A 9,578-nucleotide genomic window follows, 5' to 3' on the forward strand; every position below is an offset into this window, starting at 1 on the left:
CGAAACCTACTTTTAATGATGGCTCTTAAAGGCATTAACGTCCCTTTTAAAGGATACAGGGGGATGGTGGGGGGTGGACCTGTTTAGAAAGATTCTTTGGAGCAACTCCCATCTGTGTTGTCTGGAAATGGGCAGTTCAGCTTACAGGTTAGCAGGCGGCAGCAGCTCGATCCACCCGTAAACACTTCATATACACCAGCAGTCCAGCCCAGTTCAGTCAGATAGCAAGCGCAAATCACTACCTAGCAGAGACAGCCAGGCCTCAGCAGGAGGGACCCAGAAGGACACCAGGAGAGTTCTCAGCTGTGCTTCTCTCAGGGAAACAAAGATCAGTGAAGACACGAGCCCCACAAGCATTTCAAGGTCTATAAGCAAGCCTAGCTCAGCCGCCATCACTGTTCATCGAGTCCTAGTTACACCCTCCAAACATCACGTGTCCTTCACATGTCTCGCCTCAGCACTTGTCTTGCCTCACCTCAGCACGAGCATCTGTCTCAGTTGACATCACTCTGTCAATCAGCCGGAGTCCACAGAATCGGAAAGAAACTGCAGCACACCACCAGAGGTTTTTGGGTGCATTTCTCTCTCTATGGAGTCTCGACAAATGCAGCTCAATTGTGCAGTCAATACAAGGCAGACCGATATGTGCGTGCTGTTAGCAAAGAACCTTTCATCACGTGTCCTTTCATGTGCTTACTTTGACAGAACATCTTTTCCCCTGTGTCTGCTACATATTCCTTCAGGGGTCTGCCTTAGCCTTTCACCTGTGTCCACTTCAGCTAAATGTTCCTTCATGTGTTTGCCCCAGCAAAACACCATCCCACCGACTTTCCAAAGAGCCCTTAAGTTTCCACATTCACACAAGCACTCTGGCATGATAAAACCAACAAAAGCAAAAGGTAGTCTGCCCTGGGACACACCCTGTCCCTTAATTTTCTGAAAGGCAGACTTTCCCTCACCTTTTACTGGCAAATCATATGCCACCTCCTTGCCACAACATCCTTTTCTGTAAATTCTCTGAAGCATCATCTACTTCTCCCATATGCTCGGCATACAAATCAATAAACCCTTTGTGGCTTAATCATATAGCTGGCACTGGGAACTGAACTCACCCCGTGCCTAGCCTTTTCCCCTCCTCAGTCTTAGATGTTGTTTACCCACTGCCAAGTGTAAGGTTTGGGAGCCAGGAAGTGCTGGACAAAGGCCAGTCTCTATTTTCTGTACTGGGGACTGGATCCAGGGCTTCATGCATTCTAGGCAAGTACTTTATTACTCAGCTATACACCAGGCTGAAGGCCAACCTCTTAAAAAAAAAAAAGACATCTTCATCAAATCTCTAGATGACAGAAACCTGGAAAGGCTGCATGCCGAGGCAGAAGCTAAGCGCACTTCAGGAGGCTGACTGGGAGGAGCCTGGGTTTGAGTCCTAGCTTACCAGTTTATCAGCCATGTGACTGACCGTCTGCTATTAATGTCTTCAAACACAGCTTTTCCATTTCTTTGACCAGACAGAGGCATCAAGAGCCAGTCACCTTGGAAATCTTTTTATATGATTCAGAAAGCAGTGTGTAATTGTAAGAAAGATATTGAACATTTTAGGGTCATCGAAATAAATATGATTAGAAGGCCAATTTTAAAGGTTCACTGGCTAAGTCTGTTAAATTCATTTTAATTGAAATTGTGCTGTTAATGGGCTTTCCTCCTTTGTATGACTATATTTTTTTTCTTTCTAAATTAAGCCTCACTATAGTGCCAAGTCTGGACTCAAGCTCCTGGGCTCAGACAATCTTCTTGTCTCAAGTAGCCGGCACCACAACACTTGCCTGGCTATTTGTACCATATACATGTGAGCAACTTAACTCCTGGTTACCCTGATCTTGATTGTGAGTATGGTCCCTGAGCCAGCATCTTGACATCCTCTGGTGATAGCACTCAGCTTTAACAAGCCCTCCAGGTGACTGTGATGATTGCTGCCTTGGGTACCACCATTCCACCCTTCACACACCCAAGCTGGAACTGGCTCTAGCTGCTTCACGACCTGCATTTACATGTAGCATACATACATACAGGTCTCCACGTGTGTTAAGACTCCTCAGAGCTTTGCACTTCAAGTGTGTGTGTGTGTGTGTGCATTTCCTGGATTTAATTAAGCCAATATTTAAGAACAATAACAAGCTAGGCTGAATTTCTGAAGTTGTTTTGGGCTCGCTTTGTCCCTCTGAATAGAGGTGACTAAGCCCAGCCAGCATCCTTAGCCACAGCAGTCCTGGTTTTCCTCTCCCCAAGGATCTCCCCAGGATCCCTCACATCGTGGGCCAGTCCATATATTGTCAGCCGAGGTGATCTGACCTTGAGCCATGGGGACCCCTGAGGGTTGCTGCGTGCAGTTTAGCAACAAGTGTGACATCATCCCCAGTATATCTCTCTCCAGGATTTGACTGTGGCCGGAGGAAGCTCAAATGCGCCATCTAAATTGGCAGATGGGGGAAGTGCCGGTCCTCGGAGCTGGAGAAGCATGAGACATTAGGAATTAGAGATTAAATTGAGCTGACTGGACAGTACATGTAAGCCTTAGGCACAGAGACTGCGACGGTGCAAGCAACGTCAGCAGGCCTGCCTAGGCAGCTGTGTGCGGCAATGTGACCCTGAAGAGAGATGTAAATCAGTAGTAGACTGTTACACGTATGCACGCACGCACGCACATATGGGGCTTGGGGGATGTAAGGGAGGCGTGGTGGGACGTGGATCTAACACAGGTCTTGCTGGACTGCAGTTCTAGCAGTCACCTCTAAAGCTGCCTTGACCTGACGTAGTAGTGAAGTGACAACCATGATATCAGTTGTGCAGCCAGCCTCAGAACTATAGAAATTCTTTACCCCGGCTCCCGGGCGGGGCTGGAGGCATCTTCTGTGTCCTCAGAAACGAAAACACATTTACTGAGCTCCCTCGATCTCACCTGGCCCCACAGAGACTTGCCCTCTTCACCAACCACTCCCTCTTCGGTTCTTTCAGAGAACCCACTTTGGCTTTACATCCTGAGCTGTGTGGCACTGGCCCCGCTGCAGGAAGGCAGCGTCATGATCAGCAGTGAAAGAAAAGCGCACCAGCAGGTGGACCCAGAGGCCAAACTATCACAGGCTACGTTCATATTCACAGCCACACGGAGGCTCCTCCGAGCCAGCTTTGGGGTCCTTACAGTTATTTTCTACTTCCTCTCAGTTAGGTGTGACTTTTAAGAGCTCTCTACAAGGTGTCTTCCAGCTCCACCTTGCCCAGCAAGGTAAACAAACATTGTAAGATCCCATCGGGATCATGAAGTTTCCTTCATTTTCAGGCCACGTCTGGCTGGGAAGCAGCCCCGGACCCTTGGGACCCAGCTCATACTGTAACAGTTTAATTTTACTGGCTTCTCCAGGACCAGATGCTTCTTGGTTTCTTTGGCTACTCAGCACCCAAGCCTTCTTTCTGTTTGGTGAGATCTGGTGGAGAAAGGCCTCCTTTCCTCTCTAGAATCTCAAAGGGACAGAGAACAGCTTTCTCTGTCCCTGGGGAGCCTGGACACACCCAGCCCTGGTGCCTCGGCGCCTGCTATGACCAGTTGATAACTAAGCAGAAATACCAAGAGGAGGCACTGCCCAGAAATGACTGGAGGGGACATCAGTGTGGCTTGGTTGTGGGAGGGTGGTGTCAGGACTCTGGTAGCTTTCTGCCTACAGGCTCTTTGTATTATGGAACTTCCTAGAACACCTCAACCTGAAGGTATTTCTCAAATGTCTTTGTTTCAAATTCTAGGTGTGCCCTTCAACTGTATACGAGATCTGATTCAGAGTCTGTGTCCTCTAAGACACAAGCCAGGACTATAAGTCCTATAACTACTACATCAAATGGCAGCAGGCAGGAAGCTTGCTTTCTGTTATGGAATGCTCCCAGTGTTTGCTTCAAGGATTGTTTAAAATAGTTTGCCATCTAGGAAGTAAAGAAGTCAAGTACTCTGAAAAGAATCCTTCCTGCAATACTCGGAGTTAAAAAGAGCTTCTGTTAACCAAATACACAAAGCATCTGAAAATATAGAAGCCAGCAAAACTTCTAAAATCTTAAAAAGTTGGTTAATTTGGAAAACAGTTAACACTTTAGCCTCTTTACAGTAACCTCTTACCATATGATGATGGTTGTTCAATTAATGTAATTGTTATCTCCTACTGTGTGCTAGGAATTTTAATTGGCAGAAACAATCCCCCAATGACACGAAGTTTCCAAGTGATCCAAATCTTGTATTGGCCACTCATGATTGTTCTATGGTAACCTGCTTATAGTCTAGCTATATTCTTTCTGATGTTACTACCTTCTTGACCCATGTAGTAAGGAGATATTCTAAAATTAGTTCTTATGTTCTCAAAACAGAAATAAAAGAATTTTGATTCAGGGATGAAGCAATGGCCCAGGTGTGAAGAGGGCATACTGCTCCTTCAGAGGCCCTGGCTTCAGTTCCCAGCATCCATGTCAGCCAACTCACAATTGTCTGGGACTCCACTCTGACTCCCTCTGGCAACCTCATGCACTTGGTTCATATAAACTCATGAGGACACATACGAATAAATCTTGGACAGCGTTGACTTGTGTCAGGGACCCCACTTCCAGAAATGTGAATGCATTAGTTGATTTTACTTCAGTGATAGAAATGACAAAGCTGACATAAGGGAGAAAACATTGCGACTCATAGCTTAGAGGGTTTCAGTCGGCCATGGTTGGGAAGGAAGGTGGAGCGGCTCAGCTAATGGTGTGTGGTGGGGGCTGCTCTCATGACAGTGAAGGGGGGGGCAGGAAAAGGGCAAAACTAGCACTTAGTTAGTTTTCCACATCCCTAGCATACACACGGTGCCATTCACACACATGGTAGGTCTTGCCTCTCACTCTCTGAAAACGCCCTTATACACACATACAGAGAAGTTCCTCACCATTTTCTGGTTAATTCTAAAGCTTGTCAAGTTGACAGTGAAGACTAACAGACACAGTGAACCTATGACTTAAGAGGCAATAATATTAGCGATTCTCAGTTTCAACACAATTCTTTTGACTTGTTATTACCCATTAACATTTGTACAACAATTACAGAGCAAAACCGTACTTATTCCTTTGCCCTTTCTCTTTCCCCACTGGGTGTTTATTCAGTTGTACCAGGAAGTATTTTTTCAAGAATGGATCCTCTTTACTTAGCATGAACTTCAAGGAAGAGTCTACCGTTGGCCCATCCCCACTCTGAATCTTCATTGGCATCAGCATGCCCTAGATGTAATCAACATCTGATGGAAACACACGCAGCTTATTCTACTAACAGGGCAAGGGGAGGTCCTGGGAAGTGGGCCAGTGGGAAGAGAAGCCTCATGGAGGAAGTTTTGGCACTATATTCAATCCTAGTCAAAAAATGTAAGAGAGGGTTGGAGATGTAGCCTGAGGGTGAAGCATTTGCCTAGAACATACAAAACCCTGGGTTCAACAGTGAACACTGCAGAGAAAGGGGCGGGGTGGGGAACAAGGCAAGAGGTTGCTTTAGTTCTAATGACAGTAACTTTTCTATTGCTTAAGCAATTTCACTCTTCTTGCACTATTAAAAGTCTCCAAAGAATAAATTAAGGTGCCTTCTTTGCAAGCTGACTTTAAAGTGTGGCTTTGATCCAACTCCTTACTACTGTTCCCAGCAACCCCTGTTCATATTGAATGGAGTTAAAACAAAGAAGGACCCAGGGGAACCACCCACTCCTCAAGCTCAGCACCAAGGGCCTGCACACTCAGGAGTGGGAAGCTGTCCAGAGCATTACATTCTAACTTCGTTTAGTGGCATCCTTGACCCCTGTCTAGTATATGACAATAAACAAACAGTCGGGTGTGATAGCCAAAAAGTGTCTCCAGATACTGCACAATAAATATCCTGTAAGTGGGAAAAACCATTCCTAGTTGGAACAACTGCTTTGTGCTCAGTGACCTAAGCTATGAGTCTCCCTCCCTCCCTCCTTCCCTTCCTTCCTTCCTTTTCTCCCCCCCCCCTTTTTTTGTTGTTTGCTTTGTTTTTTTGTTTTTATGAGACATTTTTTCCTCTACATAATTCTGGATGTCCTAGAATTCACTCTGTAGGCCAGGCCAGCCTTGAACTCAGAGAGAGATCAGCCTCTGCCTCTTGGATGCTGGGATTTAAGGTACGTGCTACCATGCCTAGCAAGGATGTGAAGTTTAGTTTAATTTAGTTCAGTCAAGTTCAGTTTGGTCTAGTTTTCACTTGGGGAATGACTCAGTAATGAACTCGATGATGAAAATGACTCTTACTGTGAGAGAGCGATGCTTGAGTGGAAGGGGCATCTGCCTTTGAACCTTAGCTCCTAGGAAGGAAGTCTCCCTGGGGCAGAGAGAATATAGCACGGGATGTTAAAAACTCCTGAGGAGAAAGCTCTGTGTCTCCTGATTCCTGGTCTGTGGCAGAGAGGTGAGAGCAGAGGGCGACCATGAACCCACTGCTCTGATTCTGGATTCCAGAGGGCCAGCCTGTCAGGCAACAAACATTCCCAACAGAAAAAGCCACCCAGGGAAGCTATGATCTACCTCAATCGGCTTTGGAAACCAGTGAATTTCAATTCCTAAAAATAGGGCTTTCACAGTCACTCTATAGAATTAAATAGACTCACCCATCACTGAACTAAAAGGCAACTTATTTCAAAAGCAGTGTATGCGTTCACATCCTGACTGAATTCATTTATCCCATTCAATAAATATTCACTGAGCACATACTGCATATCATACCTCCCGAATACAGAGACCAATCACACACAGTTGCCAGACACAATCCATACCTTCATAGCGTTTACAGTCTAATGGGAAGAAGATTAAAATAATGCGATGAATGCATGTGTTGCAGGGTATATGGGAACATGTAGAGAGGATTCCAGGTTCGTCTCAAAAGGCCGTCATCTATAACAAATGATTCTACAAGTCTACCCCAGTCTTTGTATTAAAAAACAAAAGCTTACTCCTGGAGAAGTACAATGCAAAATCTGTGCCAACACACATGGAACTTAGTTGAGGAAACCCGTCTGGAGAGAGTGACTTCTAAGTAGAGAGCCTCTCAGTAGCAGCCAGCAATGTACACAGTGACTGGTTGTCTTCATGAGGCGTAAACAGCTCTGGCTAAACCTCAGAGTGCACCAGTGAAAACAGAGTGGTGGGTCAGTACGGACCGGTAGAGGTAACATGTTTTGTAGTGGGTGTCGGAGTTAGTGGGGAGCAGAGCAGGGCCTCGGGGGTCCTCACTAGGGCCATGGCAGTTGGGCCGCCACACACCCTGCCCCAGCTGGCGGTCCGAGGAGTGCAGGAAGGGGGCTGGGGGTGGGTCTCCCCGGCCTGTTGAAGTCATGAACTCCAATGTAGAGAATCTGCCTCCCACATCATTCGCCTACAAGGAGGTGACAACACTGCCGGTAGACCCACCTGATGGCATTAAAGTCTTCCCCAGTGAGGAGGATCTCACAGGCCTGCAGGTTACCGTCGTGGGCCCTGAAGGGGGATCTCCTATGCTGGAGGTCTATTCCATATGAAGCTCCTACTATGGAAAGACTTCCCAGCCTCCCCACCCAAAGGCTACTTCCTGACTAAAATCTTCCACCCAAATGTGGGACCATCCAAATGTGGGACCCAATGGCGAGATCTGTGTCAACGTGCTCAAGAGGGACTAGATTGCTGAGTTGGGCATACGACATGTGCTGCTGACCACCAAGTGCCTGTTGATCCACCCTAACCCAGAGTCTGCACTCAATGAGGAGGCAGGGCGCCTGCTTTTGGAGAACTACGAAGAGTATGCTTCCCAGGCCTGCTTAGGCCTGTTCACAGAGATCCATGGGGTGTATATAGCACCAGCAGCGGGAGGGCTGAGGCTACCTAGGATCTGTCCAGTGGGGCTTCAGCCTCCTCCACTGACCCTATGACCCCAGGGGTCCTAGGAGGAGCTGAGAATCCCACGGCAGGTGAGCGAGATAAGAAGCTGGCAGCCGACAGAGACAGCACCAGGGCAAGTGGGAGCCTGACCGGCACTGGGCGACTCTGTGTCTCACGGAGGAAAATCAACTAAACAAGGGCAAAGGCGATCCTAAGAAGCCGAGAGGCAAAATGTCCTCATATACATTCTTTGTGAATATTCCTGCTGGGAGGGGAGGAGCACGAGAAGAAGCACCCGGATGCTTTTGTTAATTTCTTAGAGTTCTCCAAGAAATGTTCAGAGAGGTGGAAGACCATGTCTGCTAAAGAAAAGGGGGAATTTGAAAACATGGCAAAGGCTTAAAAGCTCGTCACGAAAGGGAAATGAAAACCTACATTTCCCCTAAAGGGGAGACAAAAGAGAAGGTCAGGGACCCCAGTGTCCCCAAGAGGCTTCCGTCGGCCTTCTTCTTGTTCTGTTCTGAGTACCGCCCAAAAATCAAAGGCGAGCACCCTGGCTTATCCATTGGTGATGTTGCAAAGAAACTAGGAGAGATGTGGAACAACACTGCCGCGGATGACAAACAGCCCTGTGAGAAGGCCGCCAAGCTGAAGGAGAAGTACGAGAAGGATATTGCTGCCTACAGAGCTAAAGGAAAACCTGATGCAGCGAAAAAGGGGGTGGTCAAGGCTGAGAAGAGCAAGAAAAAGAAGAAAGAGGAAGACGACGAGGAGGATGAAGAAGATGAGGAAGATGAAGATGAAGACGATAATGAAGAAGATGATGAATAAGCACAGCTTTTTCTTGTCTATAAAGCATTTAACCCCCACGCCCCTGCTGCCTGTACACAATTCACTCCTTTTAAAGAAAAAAAATTGAAATGTAAGACTGTGTAAGATTTATTTTTAAACTGTACGGTGTCTTTTTTGTATAGTTAACACACTACGAATGTCTTAGATAGCCCTGTCCTGGCAGTATTTTCCATAGCCACTAACCTTGCCTGGGACAATCTGGGGGTTGTCAATTGGCATGGAAATTTAAAGCAGGTTCTTGTTGGTGCACAGCACAAACTAGTTATATATGGGGACAGTAGTTTGGTTTTGTTTTTTTCCTTTTTGTTTCTTTTCTTTTGGTTTTATTTTTGGGTTGGTTTTTTTTTTTTTTTCCCATCTTCAGGTGTCTCTGATGCAGCTTCTACAAAGGTAACTGTCGTTCTGTTAACTGAACACCACTCTGCGATTGCAAAAACACTGCTGCTGTTTTGCTGACATTCTGAACGCTTCTAAGGAAATACAGGTTGTCTTTTTTAATTTAAAAAAAAAAAAAGCTGGCAGCCAAGAAAAAGTCGGACAAGAAGTGAGCCCTGAGTCGACTGTAGTGAGGTTGTTCTCTCTCCTACCCTCCCTTCTGTTCTGTCCCCTCCCACTCTGTCTCTTAGTTATTTAAATTATGGCTGGAGTAGAGGAGGAAAACTGGGGTGGGGGGGGGACCAGAACCTGGATTTGGTTTTCTAAATAAAAAGTTGGAAAACAAAAACAAAAACAGGTGGGCTGGAGAGTTGGCTCAGCAGTTGAGAGCACTGACTGCTCTTCCAGAAGTCATGAGTTCAATTCCCAGCACC

General features: G+C 46.5%; 1 pseudogene; it reads left to right on the forward strand.

Annotated features, from left to right (window-relative positions):
• Positions 1-7,397: 7,397 nt before the first annotated feature.
• Ube2s-ps4 (ubiquitin-conjugating enzyme E2S, pseudogene 4) lies at positions 7,398-9,335 on the forward strand (annotated as a pseudogene).
• The last annotated feature ends 243 nt before the right edge of the window (positions 9,336-9,578 follow it).

Source organism: Rattus norvegicus, chromosome 3, assembly GCF_021556685.1.
Source record: "Rattus norvegicus strain SHRSP/BbbUtx chromosome 3, alternate assembly SHRSP_T2T, whole genome shotgun sequence".
Lineage (NCBI taxonomy): Eukaryota > Metazoa > Chordata > Mammalia > Rodentia > Muridae > Rattus > Rattus norvegicus.